The 27819-nt window shown below is 39.7% G+C and overlaps 1 long non-coding RNA gene and 2 pseudogenes across 1 annotated transcript in view; 1 reads left to right on the forward strand and 2 right to left on the reverse strand.

Moving 5' to 3' along the window:
- Positions 1 to 27819, forward strand: part of LOC107126858 (uncharacterized) — a 128601-nt gene that overhangs the window by 36157 nt on the left and 64625 nt on the right. The gene's annotated exons all lie outside the window — the stretch shown is intronic.
- Positions 11047 to 21342, reverse strand: LOC135968849 (ribosomal protein uL30-like; annotated as a pseudogene).
- LOC102126468 (hsc70-interacting protein pseudogene) lies at positions 24108 to 25519 on the reverse strand (annotated as a pseudogene).

Below are 27819 nucleotides of genomic sequence, written 5' to 3' on the forward strand. Positions count from 1 at the left end.
ATACGAACAGGTCTGGTCTGCAACTCCCAGCGAGACCAATGCAGAAGGTGGGTGACTTCTGCATTTCCAACTGAGGTACCCGGTTCGTCTCACTGGGACTGGTTAGACAGTGAGTGCAGCCCACGGAGGGTGAGCTGAAGCAGGGTGAGCTGTTTCCTCACTCGGAAAGTGCAGGGGGTTGAGGAACTCCCTCCCCTATCCAAGGGAAGCAGTGACGGACTGTGCCATGAGAGATGGTGCTATTCGGTCCAGATACTACATTTTCCCCATAGTTTTTACAACCCACAGACCAGGAGATTCCCTCAGGTGCCTACACCATGAGGGTCCTGGGTTTCATGCACAAAACTGGGCGACCACTCGAGCAGACACTGAGCTAGCTGCAGGAGTTTTCTTTGGTACCTGAGTGGCACCTGGAACACCAGTGAGAGAGAACCATTCACTCCCCTGGAAACGGGGCTGAAGCCAGGGAAGTGGTCTTGCTCAGTGGGTCCCACCCCCATAGAGCCCAGCAAGCTAAGATCCACTGGCTGGAAATTCTCGCTGACAGCACAGCAGTCTGAAGTCAACCTGGGACACTCAAGCTTGATGTGGGGAGGGGCATCCACCATCACTGACACTTGAGTAGGTGGTTTTCTCCTCACAGTGTAAACAAAGCTGCTGGAAAGTTCAGACTGGGCAGAGCCCACTGCAGTGTGGCAAAGCCACTGTAGCCAGACTGCCTCTCTAGATTCCTCCTCTCTGGGCATCTCTGAAAGAAAGGCAGCAGCCCCAGTCAGGGCCTTATAGAAAAAACTCCCATCTCCCTGGGATGGAGCACCTGGGGGAAGGGGCAGCTATGGGCGCAGCTTCAGAAGACGTAAACGTTCCTACCTGCAGGCTCTGAAGAGAGCAGTGGATCTCCCAGCACAGTGCTCGAGCTCTGCTAAGGGACAGACTGCCTCCTCAAGTGGGTCCCTGACCCCCTTGCCTCCTGACTGGGAGACACCTCCCAGCAAGGGTCAACAGACACCTCATACAGGAGAACTCTGGCTGGCATCTGTTGTGTGATCCTCTGGAATGAAGCTTCCAGAGGAAGAAGCAGGCAGCAGTCTTTGCTGTTCTGCAGCTTCTGCTGGTGATACCAAGGCAAACAGGGTCTAGGGTGGACCTCCAGCAAACTCCAGCAGACCTGGAGAAGAGGGGCCTGACTGTTAAAAAGGGAAACTAACAAACAGAAAGCAATAATATCAACATCAATGAAAAAGACACCCAAGCAAAAACCCCATCCAAAGGTCCTCATCATCAAAGATCAGAGGTAGATAAATCCACGATGATGAGGAAAAACCACACAAAAATGCTGAAAATTCCAAAAACCAGAATGCCTCTTCTCCAAAGGATCAGAACTCCTTGCCAGCAAGGGAACAAAACTGGACAGAGAATGAGTTTGACGAATTGACTGAAGGAGGTTTCAGAAGGTGGGTAATAATAAACTCCTCCTAGGTAAAGGAGCATGTTCTAACCCACTGCAGGGAAGCTAAGAACTTCGATAGGCGGTTACGGGAACTGCTAACTAGAATAACCAGTTTAGAGAAGAACATAAATGACCCGATGGAGCTGAAAAACACAGCATGAGAACTTCGTGAAGCATACACAAGTATCAATAGCCAAATCGATCAAGCAGAAGTAAGGATATCAGAGATTAAAGATCGACTTCATGAAATAAAGCATGAAGACAAGATTAGATTAAAAAGACTGAAAAGGAACAAACAAAGCCTCCGAGAAATATGGGACTATGTGAAAAGACCAAACCTACGATTGATTGGTGTACCTGAAACTGACAGGGAGAATGGAACCAAGTTGGAAAATACACTTCAGGATATTATCCAGGAGAACTTCCCCAACCTAGAAAGACAGGCCAACATTCAAATTCAGGAAATACAGACAACACCACTAAGATGCTCCTTAAGAAGAGCAACCCCAAGACACATAATAGTCAGATTCACCAAGGTTGAAATGAAGGAAAAAACATTAAGGGCAGCCAGAGAGAAAGATCAGGTTACCCATAAAGGGAAGCCCATCAGACCAACAGTAAATCTCTCTGCAGATTCCTACAAGCCAGAAGAGAGTCGGGGGCCAATATACATCATTCTTAAAGAAAAGAATTTTCAACCCAGAATTTCACGTCCAGCCAAACTAAGCTTCATAAACAAAGAAGAAATAAAATCCTTTACAAACAAGCAAATGCTGAGGGATTTTATTACTACCAGGCCTGCCTTATAAGAGCTTCTGAAGGAAGCACTAAATATGAAAAGGAAAAATTGGTGCCAGCCACTGCTAAAAAACATATGAAAATATAAAGACTAACGACACTATGAAGAAAATGCATCAGCGAGTGTGCAAAATAGCCAGCTAGCATCATGATGACAGAATCAAATTCACACATAACAACATTAACCTTAAATGTAAATGGGCTAAATGCCCCAATTAAAAGACACAGACTGGCAAATTGGATAAAGAGTCAAGACTCATCAGTGTGTTGTATTATTGAGACCCATCTCATGTGCAGACAAACATAGGCTCAAAATAAAGGGATGGAGGAATATTTACCAAGCAAAATGGAAAGCAAAAAAAAAAAAAAAAAAAAAAAAAAAAAGCAGGAGTTGCAATTCTAGTCTCTGATAAAACAGACTTTAAACCAAAAACGATTAAAAAAAACAAAGAAGGGCATTATATAATGGTAAAGGGATCAATGAACAAGAAGAGCTAACTACCCTAAATATATATTCATCCACTACAGGAGCACCCAGATTCATAAAGCAAGTTCTTAGAGACCTACAAAGAGACTTAGACTTCCACACAATAATAGTGGGAGACTTTAACACCCCACTGTCAATATTAGATCAATGAAACAGAAAATTAACAAGGATATTCAGGACTTCAACTCAGCTCTGGACCAAGCGGACCTAATAGACATCTACAGAACTCTCCACCACAAATCAACAGAATATACATTCTTCTCAGCACCACATAGCATTCATTCCAAAAGTGACCACATAATTGGAAGTAAAACACTCCTCAGCAAATGTAAAGGAACAGAAATCATAACAAACTGTCTCTCAGACCACAGTGCAATCCAGTTAGCAATCGGGATTAAGAAACTCACTCAAAACCATGCAACTACATGGAAACTGAGCAAGCTGCTCCTGAATGACTACTGGGTACATAATGAAATTAAGGCAGAAATACATAAGTTCTTTGAAACCAATTAGAACAAAGACACAATGTACCAGAATCTCTGGGACACAGGTAAAGCAGTGTTTAGAGGGAAATTTATAGCACTAAATGCCCACAAGAGAAAGCAGGAAAGGTCTAAAATCGACACCCTAACATTACAATTAAAAGAACTAGAGAAGCAAGAGCAAACAAATTCAAAGGCTAGCAGAAGGCAAGATATAACTAAGATCAGAGCAGAGCTGAAGGAGATAGAGACACGAAAAACCCTCCAAAAAAATCAATGAATCCAGAAGCTGGTTTTTTGAAAAGATTAACAAAATAGATAGACCGCTAGCCACACTAATAAAGAATATAAGACAGAAGAATCAAACAAACACAATAAAAAATGATAAAGGGGACGTCACCGCTCATCCCACAGAAATACAAACTACCATCAGAGAATACTATAAACACCTCTATGCAAATAAACTAGAAAATCTAGAAGAAATGGTTAAATTCCTGGACACATACACCCTACCAAGACTAAACTAGGAAGAAGTCCAATCCCTGAATAGACCAATAGCAAGTTCTGAAATTGATGCAGTAATTAATAGCCTACCAACCAAAAAAAGTCCAGGACCAGACGGATTCACAGCCGAATTCTACAAGAGGTACAAAGGGGAGCTGATACCATTCCTTCTGAAAGTATCCCAAACAATAGAAAAAGATGGACTCCCCCCTAACTCATTTTATGAGGCCAGCATCATCCTGATGCCAAAACTTGGCAGAGACACAACAAAAAAAGAAAATTTCAGGCCAATATCCCTGATGAACATCATTATGAAAATCCTCAATAAAATACTGGCAAACTGAATCCAGCAGCACATCAAAAAACTTATCCACCATGATTAAGTCAGCTTCATCAGCTTCATTACTGGGATGCAAGGCTGGTTCAACATACACAAATCAATAAACGTAATCCATTGCATAAACAGAACCAATGACAAAAACCACATGATTATTTCAATAGATGCAGAAAAGGCCTTCTATAAAATTCAAGAGCCCTTCATGCTAAAAACACTCAATAAACTAGGTATTGGTGGAACATACCTCAAAATAATAAGAACTATTTATGACAAACCCACAGCCAATATCATATTGAATGGGTAAAACCTGGAAGCATTCTCTTTAAAAACCAGCACAAGACAAGGATGCCCTCTCTTACCACTCTTATTGAACATAGTATTGGAAGTTATGGCCAGGGCAATCAGGCAAGAGAAAGAAATAAAGCATATTTAAACAGGAAGATAGGAAGTCAAATTGTCTCTGTTTACAGATGACATGATTGTATATTTAGAAAACCCCATCATCTCAGCCCAAAATCTTTTAAAGCTGATAAGCAACTTCAGCAAAGTCTCAGGATACAAAATCAATGTGTAAAATTCACAAGCATACCAAAACACCAATAATAGACAAACAGAGAGCCAAATTACTAGTGAACTCCTATTCACAATCGCTACCAAGAGAACAAAATACCTCGGAATCCAACTTACAAGGGATGTGAAGGACCTCTTTAAGGAGAACTACAAACCATTGCTCAAGGAAATAAGAGAGGACATAAACAAATGGAAACACATTCCATGCTCATGGATAGGAAGAATCAATATAGTGAAAATGGCCATACTTCCCAAAGTAATATATAGATTCAATGTTGTTCCCATCAAGCTATCATTGACTTTCTTCACAGAATTAGAAAAAACTACTTCAAATTTCACATGGAACCAAACAGGAGCCTGTATAGCCAAGAGAAACCTAAATCAGAAGAACAAAGGTGGAGGCATCACAGTATCTGACTTCAAACTATACTGCAAGGCCATAGTAACCAAAACAGCATGGTACTGGTACCAAAACAGATATATAGACCAATGGAACAGAACAGAGGCCTCAGAAATAACACCACACATCTGCAACCATCTGATCTTTGACAAACCTGACAGAAACAAGCAATGGAAAAAGGATTCCCTATTTAATAAATGGTGTTGGGAAAACTGGCTAGCCATATGAAGAAAACTGAAACTGGACCCCTTCCTTACACCCTATACAAAAATTAACTCGAGATGGATTAAAGACTTAAACGTAAGGCCTAAAACCATAAAAACCCTAGAACAAAACCTAGGCAATACCATTCAGGACATAGGCACTGGCAAAGACTTCATGACTAAAACACCAAAAGCAATGGCAACAAAAGCCAAAATTGACAAATGGGATTAATTAAATTAAAGAGCTTCTGCACAACAAAAGAAACTGTCATCAAAGTTAATAGGCAACCTACAGAATGGGAGAAAAATTTTTGCAATCTATCCATCTGACCAAGGGCTAATATCCAGAATCTACAAGGAACTTCAACATATTTATAAGAAAAAGGCAAACAACCCCATCAAAAAGTGGGCAAAGAATATGAACAGACACTTCTCAAAAGGAGACATTCATGTGGCCAACAAACATATGAAAAAAATGTCATCATCCCTGGTCATTAGAGAAATGCAAATCAAAACCACAATGAGATACCATCTCATGCCAATTAGAATAATGATCATTAAAAAGTGAGGAAACAACAGATGGTGCAGAAGATATAGAGAATAGGAATGCTTTTACACTATTGGTGGGAGTGTAAATTAGTTCCACCACTGTGGAAGACAGTATGGCAATTCCTCAAGGATCTAGAACCAGAAATACCATTTGATCCAGCAATCCCATTACTGGGTATATACCCAAAGGATTATAAATCATTCTACTATAAAGACACATGCACGTGTATGTTTATTGCAAGACTATTTACAATAGCAAAGACTTGGAACCAACCCAAATGCCCATCAGTGACAGACTGGATAAAGAAAATTTGGCACATATACACCATGGAATAGTTTGCAGCCATAAAAAAGAATGAGTTCATGTTCTTTGCAGGGACATGGATGAAGCTGGAAACCATCATTCTCAGCAAACTAACATAGGAACAGAAAACCAAACACCACATGTTCTCACTCATAAGTGGGAGTTGAACAATGAGAACACATGGACACAGGGAGGGGAACATTACATACTGGGGCCTGTCAGCGGGTAGGGGCAAGGGGAGGGATAGCATTAGAAGAAATACCTAATGATTGCAGCGCTTAAAACTTAGATGATGGGTTGGTAAGTGCAGCAAACCACCATGGCACATGTATACCTATGTAACCAACCTGCACATTCTGCACATGTATCCCAGAGCTTAAAGTATATATAAAAAAACTCACAGACACCCACAGAGAATGCCATGTATGGTGGAGGCAGAGACTAGAGTGATGAAGCCACAAGCCAAGGAATGCCAAGGATTGCTGGCAACCAGGAATGAAGCAGGGAACAGATTCTCCCTTAGAACCTCTGGAAGGAACCAACCCTGCTAACATTTTGATTTTGGTCTTCTGGCCTCCTGAACTGTGAGAGACTAAATTCTTATTGTTTTAAGCCACCCAGTTTCTAGTAATTTGTTAAGTCAGTCCTAGGAAACTAAAACAGCATACTAGCCTAACTCAAAGTTTCAAAAATCTCTTCCTCTCAACATACATAAATTGAGCACCTAGTGTGTGCTCCACAAATAACTGCTAATTTATACCCTTGAAAAGGGAGAGTTAATTGTCTATAATGACATAAATAAGAGGCACTTTCACAATAATTGTAAGCAAAATATATTCGGATGAAGAAAAACCACTTTCTCTTTTTGTAGAAAATACACTATAATAACATAAGTAAGAGGCACTTTCACAATAATTTTAAACAAAATATATTCTGATGAGGAAATGCCGCTTTGCTGTAGTTGCATTTTAAAGAGTTTTATCATGTGAATATTATATATGAAATATTACTGTCAAAAGAATGGCATAAATGAGGGTTATTAAATTTCATGCTTCAAAAAGATGCTACCCACAGATATAAAGATTTTTATCATTCTTTTGTCAACAGCCATAGCTGTCGCCATGCACCCATCACATTGGCTTTCATTAACTTGACCCTTAACGTGAAAGATACCAATAAGACAACCTGTATTTGTAACACTTATGAGAAAAAACTGATGCAATGTATTTCCTCGGTTGATGAGCTTTCCTGATATTGTAACATGGAGGAAAAAAATGTAATAAAGAATAACAAGTAAAACAGGAATAAGTGAAAATTGCTGTTTTTTTCACCTTGCTTTTTCCAAATTATGAATGCATTTTATTTATAATTTCCTCATGTACTTTTGTATTCATAGTTAAATATGTCATTGAGTTTATGGAAAAATATTAATTGAATGAATTGTCTATAGAAAAATACTTACAATGTGGTCTAAAGGCATTCTTAAGCTGTCATTTTGATGTTCTATCACCCTCTACTGATCAGTGAGACAAATTACATTTAGCCTTTTTCCCCACCAAAATTGGTATCTTTTCCAAGGCTAAAAAAATATTTTTTTGTCCATTTGCTAAATCTATAAAATCTGTTCATAAATAAAAACCCATACTGAAAATAAACAGAGAGAAAGTTATCTGTTTACGTCTCTGTTAGCTCCTCAATGGAAGTTAGAGACTATTTTATATTCATATCCCTAGCAGCCAACATACTGTGTAGCACTGTGTATATACTCAATAAATATTGGCTAAATGAAATGCTGAGGTAATTTGCACAATTGTTGCTGTCTTCATTTATCATTTTTACAAAGTTTTTTATTTCATAAATATCATTACTATGTGGACTTATAAAAGTTAGTAAAACAGATATTTCTAATCTCTTGATTTCATATAAATGCGAAAGTTATTTTGACTTCAATTTAATTAACAGTTTCAAACCCTATATTGATAGGGTTTTCACTGTGGTTTAACATGGGCATTTTTGTGGTGATCTGTTACTCTGAATAGTTGTACTTTATTCATTGGAGCTTTTTATTGGTTAGATTTACAATCAGTTGGGGGTGGTGGAGAAAACCTGAAATACTAGTGGCTTAAGGTCCAATCCGAGTTTATTTCTGTCACACATAAACCTATGTAATACAGGATGACATGAAGTTTCCATAGTCATCAGGATCCTGGATCCCTCTGTTGTTCAGTTCCTAATGCCTAAACTCTGTACACTAAGAGGAATAGATAGGCACAGAGCCTCTCGGATTGTAGATTAGAATAACTGCGTGTCATAGCATAGTGGAGGCTAGTATACTCTGACAAAAGGTTCTGATGTGATGGTCCACTGAAGCTACATAAGATCAGTGTGCTTAGTTGTGAGCTACTTGATGCACTGCAAGTTTCACGAATTGATATCCTAAAAAATTGTAATTGCAAATTGGTGCTCATAGTGCCCAGTTTCTCTGGTAACATAGTCTCCCAGTCTCCATAAAAATGATGCTATACCTTCTTCAAATCCCTTCAAACTTCTGGTCCTCACATCCTGTCTTTCTGATCCTCTCTCCCTCACATCCTTACATCCTCACTTTTACCACATGCTTCATTCTTCACTGAAGACATGGAAGCCATTTTATGGGCCTCCTTCATCTTTCCGCTACCATATCTGCAAATTCTTAACCGACTTTGTACCCGTTTTTCAGCTGCATTGGAAGAAGTGTGCCTATAGCTCCAGTTAGCCACAGAGGTGAAGTTGCAGGGATTTACTCAAGGTTATGGTTTTGCCAAATGAATAAGGGAAATAAAAGAGGCATCAGGGAGTAAAGGGATATGTAAGGTATTGGTTAAGATGATGGATCATGGAATCTAAGTGGGAGTAAGGAAAGAAATGAGAGCACAGTGAGGTGAGGACTGCGATAATGTAGAAATACGAATAAGTTGTAGGTCCTGTGGGGTCCCTTTTCATGTTCTTTGCTTATTCATTACATTATTTGTCTTTTTCTTATTGATTGATCGAATTTCTTATATACTCTGAATACTATCTTTTGTTAGTTGTAAGGTTTGTATTTTTGTTCTGTGGCTTTTATTTTTCATCTTTCTAATGATGTATTTTGAGGCACAGATGTTTTCAATTTTACCGAATTTGTATTTTATGATTTATGATTTTTTCCCCAAAGACCAGATTACAAGCTTCAAGATTTATTTTTAAAATAATCACATCTTTTATTTGTATAGAATTATGAATTACAAACTATTGTTTTGCTTAATCCTTTTAACTACCATGTGAGACAGAGAGGCTAGAGGATATTAGCTCGCATTTTATAGACCAAGAGTGGAAACGCTGTACCCATATTTAGTATAAGAGAGAGCTGGGATGTAAGCCCTGGGCTTCCATACCCACAACTGCTTTTCTCCCATGACTTAGTGATACATTATTTTAAAGTAATCTGATTTCACAATGTTTAATTACAGTGTAAGAATAACATCTATAGCACATCTTCCTAATAGGTTACCTCTGGAGCCAGGTTACCTCTGGAGCCAACCAACCTAATTAATTACCTCATAGGCTGAAACGTTTTAAGGCACTGTTATACCTTGAGCTCAATTTCCCAGCCATGTTTGAGGGCCCCATGAGCCAAAATTGCAGCAAAACTGACCTGAAAGGACCAGGGAATGCAAGGTCAAGCATGTTTTCAAGTGTAACCTAGGCCTGGCACATCCTCGCCAATTGCTCAGATGGCAAGTGGAGGCAACCAAGTGAAGGGAGTATTGGGAAGGCCCACTTAGGGGTGGACACTCATGAAAAACACTACAGTGTCAGACCCACTGTTTTCAGGATTAAAATCCCCAGAAGCCCAGTTGCTGGTCTACTCTCTACTACTGTATCATTACCAGCAGGAGACTAGAGTCTCCTGGACTAGACTACTGGAGACTAGAATATGCCAGAAAATGCTAATTAACTTGCCTGGGGCCCAAAAAATCAAACTGCACTAATTTTATCTATGCCAAACCAAGAAAATGGTTCACTCCTTTTTGATCTGGGTTTTAAGGAGAGTGCTGATCATCAGGGAAACCAGGACATTCTACCCTGAAGCCCAAGAGAAGATATGACAGATGACGGGCATTTCCCAGAGTTATAGATGGTGCAGGGGGCAACACAATCTGCCACAGTGAAGGGAAAAAGCTGTCTTGGTAAGCTTTGGTCTTCCATGGGACATGGAACCAGAGACAAGCAAGATCAGGGCCTGGATGACCAATCCTCATAAGAGCAGGACTTCCTCACATAAGGTGCATAGGTCCCTGAGGAGAAGGGTCTAAACATCCTGAAACTGCAAGCAAAATTTTGAGTACATACATGTTTTTCTGGTGAAGGGGTCCTTCATTCTCAAATACTGAGCTTTTAGAGAAAAGGACTAAGCTAGTTGCAGGCTATGATACAAAAGCCAGCAGGTATACTAGATCCAGCCAGGTCTGAGCACTCTCAAAGACATCAGTGAAAAGTTGGAACATAGACTCACAAGAGACAACCCACCACTTGTTTTTGTGCCCATCTTCCTAATTGTATTTCAAGTCTTTTCAAAACAAGGCCCTAGGAACTCTCAGATTCAATTATGTCCTTGGGCTTGGTCCATTGCTGCAGGAGTCTTAGGGGGCCTTGTGCAAATGTGACACAGCAGGACTCCTTTCATGACATGTGGTTATTTCAGAGGAGGCGACAGCCAGTGTAGGAAACACTGGAATATTTCCTTGGAGCTGGACTGTGATGAGAGGTGCCTGCCATGTACATAACTTGCTGTAGTTTCATTGACTCTTCTCTTCCAGTTTTTGAAGATAAAGCAGGAAATACTCTTCCCTCAAGATACAATTCCAGTTGTTATTTTTGATAACAATTCAAAAAAACAGAAACACATGCTTCCAATGCACCATGCATTCAGGTATTCTGGGTCTAGTTCAGCTGGTGGATGAGCTGATTGATGCATTTACTCTGATAGCCAGGCGAGCCCATCTCCTGGAAGAACCTCACTCTATTCTTGGTAACGTGATGGGCCACCAAGAGCTGGGAAGGGTGCAGGAACCATGAGATCTCCTGGAAATACTTCCTTGGGAAGGCAATATCATGAATGAAATCTTCTAAGCAAATGACACCAAACTTCCTCAGGTGCTCCTAACTGTGTTGTCTGTTTTAGAGATAGTCTTATTCTTGACCTTGGCTTATCCATGTTTGAAGATGAGTTCCCAGATGGGCTTCAGATTTTGAAATCCCCAGGTCATATTAGATTCCAATATATACAACAGTTTTAGGCTCTGGAGGTGACTTTTACAAAGACACCACTAAAAATTTTCTTTAGGTGAACCATTTTCTTCTTGCAGTGGTTCTGTGCACCAGTAAACTCATGCTATTAATTTTCAGGATGTGTACAACAAAGGCCAGGGAATGTTTATTTGGCAATTCCAAGGCATGAGGTTTCACTTCTAGTCATCTGAGAGGCATCTTGTTGTGTTTCTGCCGCCAGAAACCATGTAGGAATGCTTCCAGTTGCTTACACCTGAGGCCATTTCTTTTTTTTTTTTTTTTTCCTAAAAGTGTATTCTTTGCCTGAGTGGCTTTGAGGATAATAATGCACTAAATAATATTTGCTTCTGTATCTTTTCAAACTTTCCAGTTGATCCTTATTTTCTTTATTCCTTTAAAGAAGTGATTGATACTTCAGAAATTTATCGATGCTCTCAAGTTAACAGGTATAAATATTTCTAAAAAAGAGGCAGAGAAGATTCTTGAAAGGTCAGCCCTTATATATGTATGTATATATTAAACTTAATTTTTATTATTATTAATTTTATTATCTCTAAACCCTTTTTAGTGATAAAAGTGATGACTATGGAAATGTTAGAAAAATATGAATAAATGGCTTTTCATTATTGAACATCTGTCTGCTAGCACTCTTCTAAGAATATTACATACATTATCTCATTTAATCCTCACAGGACTTTAGAGGCAAAGTCTAATATTTTTCACAGAAGAGGAAATTGTTGACAAGTGAGGTTGAGTAACTTGCCCAAGGTCACCATAATACAATCACCCAAATGTTAACCTGGTATCATTTTAGTGTATATATTTATTGCTTTTTATAAGATTATGTCCTTTATATTTATCAAGTTTGATCCTTTTTGCTGGGCATGTACTAGCGAATAAGGATGCAATGGTAGCCTGGCCCTTGTGCCTGTCCTTACAGAGCTGACAGTCCACTGTGTGTGTGCGTGTGTGTGTGTGTGTGTGCACGTGTGCTAACAGTGAACAGGCAGTTGCAATGTGGCAAGGATTGTGACAGAAATACATAGAAGAACAACAAAGAAAAGTATCTTATCGGGATAGTGCTGAATTTTATTAAACTATATAAATGTGTCATTTGACCTATTTACGTAATGAATTATAGTAATAGATTTTCTCATGTTAAACATTCCTGAAATAAAACTAACTTGTTAAGAACTATTTTAGGGGCGGAGCAAGATGGCCAAATAGGAACAGCTCCAGTCTCCAACTCCCAGCGCGAGCAACACAGAAGACCGGTGATTTCTGCATTTTCAACTGAGGTACTGGGTTCATCTCACTGGGGAGTGCCGGACGATCGGTGCTGGTCAGCTGCTGCAGCCCGACCAGTGAGAGCTGAAGCAGGGCGAGGCATTGCCTCACCTGGGAAGCGCAAGGGGGAAGGGAATCCCTTTTCCTAGCCAGGGGAACTGAGACACACAACACCTGGAAAATCAGGTAACTCCCACCCCAATACTGCGCTTTAAGCAAACAGGCATACCAGGAGATCATATCCCACACCTGGCCGGGAGGGTCCCACACCCACGGAGCCTCCCTCATTGCTAGCACAGCAGTCTGTGATCTACCGGCAAGGCAGCAGCGAGGCTGGGGGAGGGGCGCCCGCCATTGCTGAGGCTTAAGTAGGTAAACAAAGCTGCTGGGAAGCTCGAACTGGGTGGAGCTCACAGCAGCTCAAGGAAACCTGCCTGTCTCTGTAGACTCCACCTCTGGGGACAGGGCACAGTAAACAATAACAAACGCAGCAGAGACCTCTGCAGACGCAAACGACTCTGTCTGACAGCTTTGAAGAGAGCAGTGGATCTCCCAACACGGAGGTTGAGATCTGAGAAGGGACAGACTCCCTGCTCAAGTGGGTCCCTGACCCCTGAGTAGCCTAACTGGGAGACATCCCACACTAGGGGCAGTCTGACACCCCACACCTCACAGGGTGGAGTACACCCCTGAGAGGACGCTTCCAAAGCAAGAATCAGACAGGTACACTCGCTGTTCAGAAATATTCTATATTCTGCAGCCTCTGCTGCTGATACCCAGGCAAACAGGGTCTGGAGTGGACCTCAAGCAATCTCCAACAGACCCACAGCTAAGGGTCCTGACTGTTAGAAGGAAAACTATCAAACAGGAAGGACACCTACACCAAAACCCCATCAGTACATCACCATCATCAAAGACCAGAGGCAGATAAAACCACAAAGATGGGGAAAAAGCAGGGCAGAAAAGCTGGAAATTCAAAAAATAAGAGCGCATCTCCCCCAGCAAAGGAGCGCAGCTCATCGCCAGCAACGGATCAAAGCTGGACGGAGAATGACTTTGACGAGATGAGAGAAGAAGGCTTCAGTCCATCAAACTTCTCAGAGCTAAAGGAGGAATTACGTACCCAGCGCAAAGAAACTAAAAATCTTGAAAAAAAAAAGTGGAAGAATTGATGGCTAGAGTAATTAATGCAGAGAAGGTCATAAACGAAATGAAAGACATGAAAACCATGACACGAGAAATACGTGACAAATGCATAAGCTTCAGTAACCGACTCGATCAACTGGAAGAAAGAGTATCAGCGATTGAGGATCAAATGAATGAAATGAAGCGAGAAGAGAAACCAAAAGAAAAAAGAAGAAAAAGAAATGAACAAAGCCTGCAAGAAGTATGGGATTATGTAAAAAGACCAAATCTACATCTGATTGGGGTGCCTGAAAGTGAGGGGGAAAATGGAACCAAGTTGGAAAACACTCTTCAGGATATCATCCAGGAGAACTTCCCCAACCTAGTAGGGCAGGCCAACATTCAAATCCAGGAAATACAGAGAACGCCACAAAGATACTCCTCAAGAAGAGCAACTCCAAGACACATAATTGCCAGATTCACCAAAGTTGAAATGAAGGAAAAAATCTTAAGGGCAGCCAGAGAGAAAGGTCGGGTTACCCACAAAGGGAAGCCCATCAGACTAACAGCAGATCTCTCGGCAGAAACTCTCCAAGCCAGAAGAGAGTGGGGGCCAATATTCAACATTCTTAAAGAAAAGAATTTTCAACCCAGAATTTCATATCCAGCCAAACTAAGTTTCATAAGTGAAGGAGAAATAAAATCCTTTACAGATAAGCAAATGCTTAGAGATTTTGTCACCACTAGGCCTGCCTTACAAGAGACCCTGAAAGAAGCACTAAACATGGAAAGGAACAACTGGTACCAGCCATTGCAAAAACATGCCAAAATGTAAAGACCATCAAGGCTAGGAAGAAACTGCATCAACTAATGAGCAAAATAACCAGTTAATATCATAATGGCAGGATCAAGTTCACACATAACAATCTTAACCTTAAATGTAAATGGACTAAATGCTCCAATTAAAAGACACAGACTGGCAAACTGGATCAAGAGTCAAGACCCATCAGTCTGCTGTATTCAGGAGACCCATCTCACACGCAGAGACATACATAGGCTCAAAATAAAGGGATGGAGGAAGATTTACCAAGCAAATGGAGAACAAAAAAAAGCACGGGTTGCAATACTAGTATCTGATAAAACAGACTTTAAACCATCAAAGATCAAAAGAGACAAAGAAGGCCATTACATAATGGTAAAGGGATCAATTTAACAGGAAGAGCTAACTATCCTAAATATATATGCACCCAATACAGGAGCACCCAGATTCATAAAGCAAGTCCTTAGAGACTTACAAAGAGACTTAGACTCCCATACAATAATAATGGGAGACTTCAACACTCCACTGTCAACATTAGACAGATCAACGAGACAGAAAGTTAACAAGGATATCCAGGAATTGAACTCATCTCTGCAGCAAGCAGACCTAATAGACATCTATAGAATTCTCCACCCCAAATCAACAGAATATACATTCTTCTCAGCACCACATCGTACTTACTCCAAAATTGACCACGTAATTGGAAGTAAAGCACTCCTCAGCAAATGTACAAGAACAGAAATTATAACAAACTGTCTCTCAGACCACGGTGCAATCAAACTAGAACTCAGGACTAAGAAACTGAATCAAAACTGCTCAACTACATGGAAACTGAACAACCTGCTCCTGAATGACTACTGGGTACATAACAAAATTAAGGCAGAAATAAAGATGTTCTTTGAAACCAATGAGAACAAAGATACAACATACCAGAATCTCTGGGACACATTTAAAGCAGTGTGTAGTGGGAAATTTATAGCACTAAATGCCCACAAGAGAAAGCAGGAAAGATCTAAAATTGACACTCTAACATCGCAATTAAAAGAACTAGAGAAGCAAGAGCAAACACATTCGAAAGCTAGCAGAAGGCAAGAAATAACTAAGATCAGAGCAGAACTGAAGGAGATAGAGACACAAAAAACCCTCCAAAAAAGCAATGAATCCAGGAGTTGGTTTTTTGAAAAGATCAACAAAATTGACAGACCACTAGCAAGACTAATAAAGAAGAAAAGAGAGAAGAATCAAATCGACGCAATTAAAAATGATAAAGGGGATATCACCACCGACCCCACAGAAATACAAACTACCATCAGAGAATACTATAAACACCTCTACGCAAATAAACTGGAAAATCTAGAAGAAATGGATAATTTCCTGGACACTTACACTCTTCCAAGACTAAACCAGGAAGAAGTTGAATCCCTGAGTAGACCAATAGCAGGCTCTGAAATTGAGGCAATAATTAATAGCCTACCAACCAAAAAAAGTCCAGGACCAGATGGATTCACAGCTGAATTCTACCAGAGGTACAAGGAGGAGCTGGTACCATTCCTTCTGAAACTATTCCAATCAATAGAAAAAGAGGGAATCCTCCCTAACTCATTTTATGAGGCCAACATCATCCTGATACCAAAGCCTGGCAGAGACACAACAAAAAAAGAGAATTTTAGACCAATATCCCTGATGAACATCGATGCAAAAATCCTCAATAAAGTACTGGCAAACCGGATTCAGCAACACATCAAAAAGCTTATCCACCATGATCAAGTGGGCTTCATCCCTGGGATGCAAGGCTGGTTCAACATTCGCAAATCAATAAACATAATCCAGCATATAAACAGAACCAAAGACAAGAACCACATGATTATCTCAATAGATGCAGAAAAGGCTTTTGACAAAATTCAACAGCCCTTCATGCTAAAAACGCTCAAGAAATTCGGTATTGATGGAACGTACCTCAAAATAATAAGAGCTATTTATGACAAACCCACAGCCAATATCATACTGAATGGGCAAAAACTGGAAAAATTCCCTTTGAAAACTGGCACAAGACAGGGATGCCCTCTCTCACCACTCCTCTTCAACATAGTGTTGGAAGTTCTGGCTAGGGCAATTAGGCAAGAGAAAGAAATCAAGGGTATTCAATTAGGAAAAGAAGAAATCAAATTGTCCCTCTTTGCAGATGACATGATTGTATATTTAGAAAACCCCATTGTCTCAGCCCAAAATCCCCTTAAGCTGATAAGCAACTTTAGCAAAGTCTCAGGATACAAAATTAATGTGCAAAAATCACAAGCATTCTTATACACCAGTAACAGACAAACAGAGAGCCAAATCAGGAATGAACTTCCATTCACAATTGCTTCAAAGAGAATCAAATACCTAGGAATCCAACTTACAAGGGATGTAAAGGACATCTTCAAGGAGAACTACAAACCACTGCTCAGTGAAATAAAAGAGGACACAAACAAATGGAAGAACATACCATGCTCATGGATAGGAAGAATCAATATCGTGAAAATGGCCATACTGCCCAAGGTTATTTATAGATTCAATGCCATCCCCATCAAGCTACCAATGACTTTCTTCACAGAATTGGAAAAAACTGCTTTAAAGTTCATATGGAACCAAAAAAGAGCCCGCATCTCCAAGACAATCCTAAGTCAAAAGAACAAAGCTGGAGGCATCACGCTACCTGACTTCAAACTATACTACAAGGCTACAGTAACCAAAACAGCATGGTACTGGTACCAAAACAGAGATATAGACCAATGGAACAGAACAGAGTCCTCAGAAATAATACCACACATCTACAGCCATCTGATCTTTGACAAACCTGAGAGAAACAAGAAATGGGGAAAGGATTCCCTATTTAATAAATGGTGCTGGGAAAATTGGCTAGCCATAAGTAGAAAGCTGAAACTGGATCCTTTCCTTACTCCTTATACGAAAATTAATTCAAGATGGATTAGAGACTTAAATGTTAGACCTCATACCATAAAAATCCTAGAGGAAAACCTAGGTAGTACCATTCAGGACATAGGCATGGGCAAAGACTTCATGTCTAAAACACCAAAAGCAACAGCAGCAAAAGCCAAAATTGACAAATGGGATCGAATTAAACTAAAGAGCTTCTGCACAGCAAAAGAAACTACCATCAGAGTGAACAGGCAACCTACAGAATGGGAGAAAATTTTTGCAGTCTACTCATCTGACAAAGGGCTAATATCCAGAACCTACAAAGAACTTAAACAAATTTACAAGAAAAAAACAAACAACCCCATCAAAAAGTGGGCAAAGGATATGAACAGACATTTCTCAAAAGAAGACATTCATACAGCCAACAGACACATGAAAAAATGCTCATCATCACTGGCCATCAGAGAAATGCAAATCAAAACCACAATGAGATACCATCTCATACCAGTTAGAATGGCGATCATTAAAAAGTCAGGAAACAACAGGTGCTGGAGAGGATGTGGAGAAATAGGAACACTTTTACACTGTTGGTGGGATTGTAAACTAGTTCAACCATTATGGAAAACAGTATGGCGATTCCTCAAGGATCTAGAACTAGATGTACCATATGACCCAGCCATCCCATTACTGGGTATATACCCAAAGGATTATAAATTATGCTGCTATAAGGACACATGCACACGTATGTTTATTGCAGCACTATTCACAATAGCAAAGACTTGGAATCAACCCAAATGTCCATCAGTGACAGATTGGATTAAGAAAATGTGGCACATATACACCATGGAATACTATGCAGCCATCAAAAAGGATGAGTTTGTGTCCTTTGTAGGGACATGGATGCAGCTGGAAACCATCATTCTTAGCAAACTATCACAAGAACAGAAAACCAAACACTGCATGTTCTCACTCATAGGTGGGAACTGAACAATGAGATCACTTGGACTCGGGAAGGGGAACATCACACACCGGGGCCTATCATGGGGAGGGGGGAGGGGGGAGGGATTGCATTGGGAGTTATACCTGATGTAAATGACGAGTTGATGGGTGCAGCACAGCAACATGGCACAAGTATACATATGTAACAAACCTGCACGTTATGCACATGTACCCTACAACTTAAAGTATAATAATAATAAATAAATTAAAAAAATAATAATAAAATAAAAAAAAAGAACTATTTTATACAGAACAATAAAGAGAATAATATAACCAAAAACCATACCTACCACTGGGTTTGTAATATTTAACATTTTACATATTTGACTCAGATTTTTAAAAATAAAATATTATGGGCAGCAAACATTTTCAATGTATTATTCTCTAAACCCATTTCCTCCATTCCTGCCAGAAGTAGCTACTATTCTGAACTTATCATTTTCATATAGATTTTTATATTTGTGTACATTTTACTATAGATACACTCCTAAAATATAGGATATTGTTTCTTATGCCTTAAGCTTTTAAATGGTGACATACTGGATTTTTTATGACTATTTTCTAATCCTTAAATTTTTGGAGATTTATTTATGTCAATGCATATAGCTCTAGTTCAATCATTTTAACCACTGTATGGTTCCATTTAATAAATATAACTCAATTTACTTATGAATTCTGATGGTGGTTATTTAGGTTAAAAGTTTCTTTTTTTGCCAATATAATATAATATAATACTGCAATGGATATTCTTGTGTACATCTCCTTGTGTATTACTTGTGGTGGAATTGTTTGGTCATAGGCTTTACAGACATTTACCTTTCTTTTTTTATTATACTTTAAGTTCTAGGGTACATGTGCACAACGTGCAGGTTTGTTACATATGTATACATGTGCCATGATGGTATGCTGCATCCATTAACTCATCATTTACATTAGGTATATCCCCTAACGCTATCCCTCCCCCCTCCCCCACCCCACAACAGGCCCCAGTGTGCGATGTTCCCCACCCTGCGTCCAAGTGTTCTCATTGTTCAGTTCCCACCTATGAGTGAGAACATGCGGTGTTTGGTTTTCTGTCCTTGTGATAGTTTGCTCAGAATGATGGCTTTCAGCTTCATCCATGTCCCTACAAAAGACATGAACTCATCCTCTTTATGACTGCATAGTATTCCATGGTGTATATGTGCCACATTTTCTTAATCCAGTCCGTCATTGATGGACATTTGCATTGGTTCCAAGTCTTTGCTATTGTGAATAGTGCCACAATAAACATACGTGTGCATGTGTCTTTATGGCAGCATGATTTATAATCCTTTGGGTATATACCCAGTAATGGGATGGCTGGGTCGAATGGTATTTCTAGTTCTAGATCCTTGAGGAATCGCCACACTGTCTTCCACAATGGTTGAACTAGTTTACACTCCCACCAACAGTGTAAAAGCATTCCTATTTCTCCACATCCTCTCCAGCACCTGTTGTTTCCTGACTTTTTAATGATCACCATTCTAACTGGTGTGAGATGGTATCTCATTGTGGTTTTGATTTGCATTTCTTTGATGGCCAGTGATGATGAGCATTTTTTCATGTGTCTGTTGGCTGCATAAATGTACAGATATTTAACTTTAATTAAATATCCCAAATTGCTCTCCAAAGTAGTTGTACCACTTTATATTCCTACCAAAAATGTATTTCCATTCCAACACTTGGTACTGTAGTATTCTAATATTTTAATATTTTCCAAACCTATGGGTCAGAAATATTATCTCATTATTTTTAATGTAACTAAATATAATTAATTATATTCGTTATTACTAGTAAAACTAATTATCTCTTCATATATTTGCTGGCCATTTGGATATTCCTTTTCTGTGAATTACCTGTTCATTCCTTTTGTCAATTTTTCAGTGGGATTGGTTGTCTTTTTCTTAATAGCTTGTAGGTGTTCTTTCTAAATTCTGGATATTAATCCTACGTTAATATTATGCAATATGAATATCTTTTCCCAGTTTGTTGCTTATTTAAAAAAATTTTTTTCAGTGCTTTTTTTGTTGTGCAGACATTTTAAATTTCAATGTAGTTTTATTTGTCTCTTTTTCTTTTATGGTTGTGCTTTTGACATATTGAGAAATTCTTCCTTACCCTGGGGCATGAAGATATTCATCAATATCTTATTTAAATTTTTTGATATTTCATATTTAGTTCTTTAATTCACCTGTAATTGATGTTTGTGTGTGGTGTGAAATAAGGATTCAATTTCATTTTTTTCCTCTATAGTCAGTTGTCCTATCACCATGTATTGGTTAGTCCCATCCTTTTCCTACAGATTTGAAATGCTTACCTCTAGTCATATATTAAATTTTCATCTGTGTATGAATGTATTGTTTCCTTTTCCTGTTATATTAGTTGTTGTCTACTGTGTATCAATACCACGTCTTTTTTTTTTTTTTTTTTTTTTGAGACGGAGTCTTGCTCTGTCACCCAGGCTGGAGTGCAGTGGCCGGATCTCAGCTCACTGCAAGCTCCGCCTCCCGGGTTTACGCCGTTCTCCTGCCTCAGCCTCCCGAGTAGCTGGGACTACAGGCGCCCGCCACCTCGCCCGGCTAGTTCTTTTGTATTTTTTAGTAGAGACGGGGTTTCACCGTGTTAGCCGGGATCGTCTCTCGATCTCCTGGCCTCGTGATCCGCCCGTCTCGGCCTCCCAAAGTGCTGGGATTACAGGCTTGAACCACCGCGCCCGGCCTGCATGTCTTAATTACTATCACTGTATAATACCTCTTGATATCTGGACTTACATTCATCTCCAGTAGTGTCAATGCTATTTTTGACCCTTTCCTCTTCTATATGAATTTTAAAATCAGATTGTTTAGGTATATACATGTGCATACACATGTGCACACACACACACACACACATATATATATATATATATGATTTTTGGAATTTTGATGGCAATTTATTGAATTTATAGCTTAATATTGGGGAGAACTGACGTATTTATGATGTTTCATCCTCTATTTCTTGAACATTTTATGTGTCTTCATTTTTTAGGTCTTTTCTTTTTTAAACAGAAAAGAACAGAAATAACATTATTGGAAAATATCCATTGGATCTGGCATTTGGGAGATTTTTGGGGATCTCAGTGAAAGGAGTTTGAGTAGGGTGGTAAAGGGTTAAGTCAGGTTGCATAGGGCTGTTGAGTGAGTGAGGGTGAGGATGTGAGGACTGTGGTTTAAGAGAAATGGTTAATGTGGGTATGTGGTTTAAGAGAAATTTAAATGATACGAAAAGACAAGTCTTTTTAAATTTTATTTTTATTATCATTTGGAGGATAGGAGAGATCTGAGAAGTAGCCATCAGAGAAGGACATGTTGGATCTGTTATAGAGACAGGAGATGACTGATTGGGAGAAAAGGGTTCCAACAGCTCAAGACAGAGAGTCCTTGAATAAGACTCAATATTTCAACCTCTGAGTGTAAAGCACAAGAGGTGGCGATGAAGAGTGGATTTATTTATTGTCTAACAAATATTTATTGAGTGTCTGTGATACGCCTGTCATTTATCTAGGTGCTAAGGATGCAGTAGTGAAGGAAATAGGCCAAAATCTTCGCTCTCATAGAGCTCACTATAAACAAGAGGAGAAAAACAATTAACTAAATAAATAATTAAGCTATGTTAGATGATGAAAAGTGCTAAGGGGAAATAAAACAGAAGAGGGAGACTCGTGTGTGTGTGTGTGTGTGTGTGTGTGTGTGTGTGTGTGTTGGGGAAATGCAATTTAACTGTGGTGAGTAGGGAAGTCTTGAAAGTGACATTTGAGTAGAGATATGAAGGAAGTAAGAGAGGGAGCTATGATGATCTTTAGGGGAAGAGCTTTCCAGGCAAAGGAAATGGCAACAGCAAAGGGTGAAGTAGGCAGTGTCTCTGACAGGGTTAGGGCATTGAGAGGAGGCCAGTGTGTGCAGAATAGAGTGAATTAGGGAGAGCATGGTAGAAGATGAAATCTAGAGGTAATAGGAGGCCAGATCACATAAGGCTTGCAGGAAATTGTAAGAACTTTGGTTTTTACTCGGTTAAGTCATTGGGTGGTTTTAAACAGAGCTGTGACATGATCTAACTTAAGTTTTAACCATGTCATTCTGGCTGGTGTACTGAGAATAGTTTGTCGGGACAAGGGTGAAACAGAGAGACCAATTAAGACAGTGCTGCAATAATAACAGACAAGATCTTAGGACGGCTTGCACCAGGATGGAGGAAGGTGAGAAGTGAGTGGATGCTGGATAGAGTTTGAAATTTTGACAAGATTTACTTCTGGATTATGTGTGGGGCATAAAAGAAAGTGAATAGTTAAGGATACTACCAAAGTTTTTGGTCTGAGCATCTAGGAGGCTGTAGCTGCCTTAATGTATTGAAATGAGTAAGACTGTGAGAGGAGAAGATTTAAGATGGAGTAGATCTCAGAGTCCTATTTTGTTCTCAAGTTTCAGATGCTAATCAGACCTCCAAGTAGAGATATCAAGTAGGTATCTTGAAATGAGTCTGGAGTTCAGATTTGGGAGTTACAGGCTTGTAGATGATGTTTGAAGCCATGAGAATGGCTGAGATGACCAGGGAGGGAGTACAGTATGCTGAGTCCTGGTATGCTCCAATGTTAATGTGGCAAGGGAAATGAGGAGAAACCAGGGAAGGAGAATAAGAGGAAAGAACCAGAGAGAAAGGAAGAAAACCAGGAGAATACTTTGTTCTGGAAGCCAAATAAAGAACACATTTGAGAGAGGAGACAGTTCTGTCAAATGCTGATAGACTAAGTTGAGGACAGAGAATGGACCACTGGATTTAGTGCCATGGAGGCCACTGGTGGAGTAATGGTGGTGAGAGCCTGAGAGTGGGCTCAAGAGAGAATTACAAGAAGAAGGTGGACATGCAAGGGAAACAAGTCTTTAAGGGGTGTTGCTGCAAAGGCAAAGAGAGATAAAGGTGATAGTGGGGAAAGTGGGGTCAAGAGGTTTTTTGTTTTTGTTTCTTTAAAGATGAGATTGCTTGCACACTCATATTTCAGGGAGAAATAGGGAATGACATGGCCTGAAAGTGAGTATCAGGAATTCACTGGATGGCCTGAGGAGATGCATGAAGTTTAGCAATAGTTGCTGATGAAAGTGAGAAAGGGATTGACTGAGACAAGAACCTGGGAGGCAGAGGTTGCAGTGAGCCGAGATCACACCACTGCACTCCAGCCTGGGAAACAGAGCAAGACTCCGTCTCAGAAAAAAAAAAAAAAAAAAAAGAATTAACAAACCCTTTTAATTTGTTTTAAATATTTTTAAGTTTTAAAAAGTGTTTAAAGTTCGTAATTCCTAGTAGGAAAGCATTATCTCCATGAATACCCTAATGGCAAACCACTGTAAAATGCTTTAGTTGCATTTGGGGTAGATGGGTAGGGATTATCTTCAAAGCACCCCAGCTGTCTTGATAAGGTCAGAGGTACACTGGTTTGCATTATTGCAGCATCGATTAGGTGATCTAGATTGCTTTTCCTTTAGCAAAGGCTTTATTTATCAGAAGGGCATTACGCTTGACCTCCAAATTTGGCTGACAATTTATGGATGAGATTCATAACCTTCAGGTTGCTCTGGCATTTTGATGTATTTTCTGGGTTCTGGGCCACATCCTGGAAGGCCACCATAATTTCTGAACACTGCATGGCTGTGAGAACCTCTGGTCACTAAGAATTTTGAGTCCAGGCATTCCTGCCATTCCAGATACGTCCCCACCCATTCCAAGCATTTCTCTGAGAAAATTACCAGGCATTCTCCCAGAAAGCCACTTGGAAAAGAGCCTTACTGAGCTCCGGATCATCTTCTGGCTTCTTCCTCCCTCTGGGCTCTCTCATGCTTTTCTCAAGAGCCTTCTTAACCTTTTCTATTCTTTCTTTGATCTCTTACTCTTCATGTTTTCACTCATACTTTCTCCAATGTTTTATAATTTTCTAGGCCCTAGGTTTGAACTTCTTTCAGCATTTTACTAGCATCTTCATCATAATCCAATTTCCAGGCAAGGGCAAGGGCATGGGCTGGTTCTTCCCAAAGACCCAGAAGTCTATGTGTGTTTTCTCACCACTTGTAAGGCTGAAATGAATCAGGATTTATCTCAATGGCTCTGTCACGGTCTTGAATGGCAGCATTGGGCTTCTATAATTTGATGAAGACACTGGCTCTCTTGGCACACAGAATGGCCAAGTGAGGATTCAGCTTAATGGCATCTGTGAATGAGCCAATGGCTTTTTGCAGTTCACCATCATTTACGGTTTCAGTGGCAACCACTTTCTTACCATTTGCTGATCCATCATCTCCTCTGTTTTCTCTGCATTTTTCATCTCCCATTTCTTGAGGGGCATCAGTATCTTGTTCAGTCACACCATCATTATCAATTTCTAGATCAGTTTTCTCACTTGACGGTTCATCTGTCTTTACGTTTTCTTTCTGTCTTCTTGCTCTCTGTTTTTCCTTCCTTGATATTTTCTTCTGATTTAGCTTTCTGAATATCAGGTGGTACTTTACCCCACATGCTCTTCACCCATTCCCTCAGAAAGTGCATTTCCTTGGTGTGCAGAACACCCGGATCCTGCTTTCACAATTGCATGAAGGCCCCAGGCTTGCTCACTTGGTGGGGGTCCATGGTCAAGAGGTGGAGGGTGAAGCTTGGGGACTGTGGCCCAATTCCAGGCACAGGAGCTGGCTCAGCATGACCATGCAGAAGGGCTTTCTTCAAATTCTTAACTGCATTCAGGAATTTGAGAAATTCTTCAATGAGAATTCCTAACATTCTTTTTTTTCCTTTAAAAAATTTTTTATTTTATTTTAAGTTCTGGGATACAGGTGCAGAATGTGCAGGTTTGTTACACAGGTATACATGTGCCATAGTGGTTTGCTGCACCTATCAACCAGTCATCTAGGTTTTAAGCCCTGCATGCATTAGGTATTTGTTCTAATGTTCTCCCTCCCCTTCTCCCGCACCCCCTGACAGGCCCCAGTGTGTGATATTCCCCTCCCTGTGTCCATGTGTTCTCATTGTTCAATTCCCACTTGTGAGTGAGAACACACGGTCTTTGGTTTTCTCTTCCTATGTTAGTTTGCTGAGAATGATGGTTTCCAGCTTCCTCCATGTCCCTGCAAAGGACATGGACTCATTCTTTTTTATGGCTGCATAGCAGAGAATTCCTAAAATTTTTAAAATTGACTTGAGTCAGGGACAGTGGCACTTGCCTGTAGATCCAGCTACTCAGAAGGTTGAGGCGGAAGCATAGCTTGAACTTGGAAGTTCAAGACTAGCCTGGGCAACAAAGTAAGACCCTGTCTCAAAAAAAGTTGGCTTCAAAACTATTATTTCATATTAATGGGAATTATATTTCCATGGATATATGGACATCTTGATATTTTGGATACTGGATATTTTATAGCCATAGAAAATGTATATTGTCTTATAAGATCCATAACCAAAAAGGGTAATTGTCAACCATTCTTTGCTAGAGAACATACAAGAAGTTACAAAATGAGGTTATAAGACAGAAAGAAGGAGAAATGTTTAAGGAGAAATGTTTAAGAAGAAATACTAGAAAATTGGGATGCGGTACTACTGACTTACAAGTTCTGTAGTTCTTTGTAAACTTATTTAATAGTCTAATAGCTCTGGGTTATAGGAATTATTCTCACATAAACTGAAGTTCAGAGATGTTAAGTGGACTCTATATCATAAAAGTAACAACAGGAAGAACTCAACTATAACCTAACTTTTCTGACTTTAAGAATATGTCATTTCGATAATGTTTTTTGAAATATATGAATCGTAATTTATATTTGAGCATATTCTTCTTAAATAATATACAGCACGGATATTGACAGGTCAATGACAGTGAATTGGGTTGAATGGAGGAAGTATTTTTTACTTAAACCTGCAAAAAAAGATGTTGAAGTTGCCCATTACCGGAATCATTTTACTGAAAGTGGTCTCTTTCTCACTATTGGTATATTTTATGCTATGCGTCATGGGCATTAAAATGTAATACATTATAAACTGTTAGATTTGCTAGTGAGATCTTGCTGATTAAACAAGTGATGCTATAGAATGTTGTTTCCTTAGAAATTTGTACAATGCCAAGAATTGGCATATAATATCTACTTCAACCAGAGTCTCAACTTGCAAAAAGCATCCATTTATTGAGAACAACTACATTCTTAAGAGTTGATTACTGCCAGTCGCGGTGGCTCACGCCTGTAATCCCAGCACTTTGGGAGGCTGAGGTGGACGGATCACGAGGTCAGGAGATCGAGACCATCCTGGCTAAACCCCGTCTCTACTAAAGATACAAAAAATTAGCTGGGCGTAGTGGCGGGCACCTGTAGTTCCAGCTACTCAGAAGGCTGAGACAAGAGAATGGCTTGAACCCGCGAGGCGGAGCTTGCAGTGAGCTGAAATCGCGCCACTGCACTGCAGCCTGGGCGACAGAGCAAGACTCTGTCTAAAAAAAAAAAAAAAAAAAAGTCGGTTACTCCTACTCAGCACACCATCACGCTGTATGATAGTTGCCTATTTACTTACCTGAAAGTAGGAATTGTGAATTGTAGATTTAGATAATGCTTTCCTAATATTTACTGGATGAATGTATAAACCATAACTGGAATTCTCTTGAAAGAATGGCAAGGCACATAGTCATATATATATCATAGTCTGCATAGCATTTGTCTCCAAGTACTCTTAGAGATCTATGCTTCAAAATGTCTTAAAATTTGAGGCCGGGCATGGTGGCTCATGCCTGTAATCCTAGCATTTGGGAGGCTGAGGAGGGCAGATCACTTGAGGTCAGGAGTTCAAGACCAGCCTGACCAATATGGCGAAATGCCATCTCTACTAACCAAAATTAGCCTGGCTTGGTGGCACATGCCTGTAATCCCAGCTACTTGCGAGGCTGAGGCAGAATTGCTTTAACCTGGGAGGCGGAGGTTGCACTGAGCCCAGATCACACCATTGCACTCCAGCCTGGGCAACAAGAGTGAAACTCTGTCTCAAAAAAAAAAAAAAAAAAAAAAAAGTCTTAAAATTTAAAAGGTTTTAAAAAATTTCTTAAAAATGTTGCTTGGTGATTCCCAGTTATAATCTACACTGTTCTTCTGTGTACTACAATATGCTTCTACAACTCTAAGGTAGGGATTATTATTCCTATGTTATAGATGAGGAAACCAAGGCAGAGAGAGGTTAAGTAACTGGCCTTTTCTTTTTTTAAA

This window comes from Macaca fascicularis, chromosome 1, assembly GCF_037993035.2.
Source record: "Macaca fascicularis isolate 582-1 chromosome 1, T2T-MFA8v1.1".
NCBI classification, from domain to species: domain Eukaryota; kingdom Metazoa; phylum Chordata; class Mammalia; order Primates; family Cercopithecidae; genus Macaca; species Macaca fascicularis.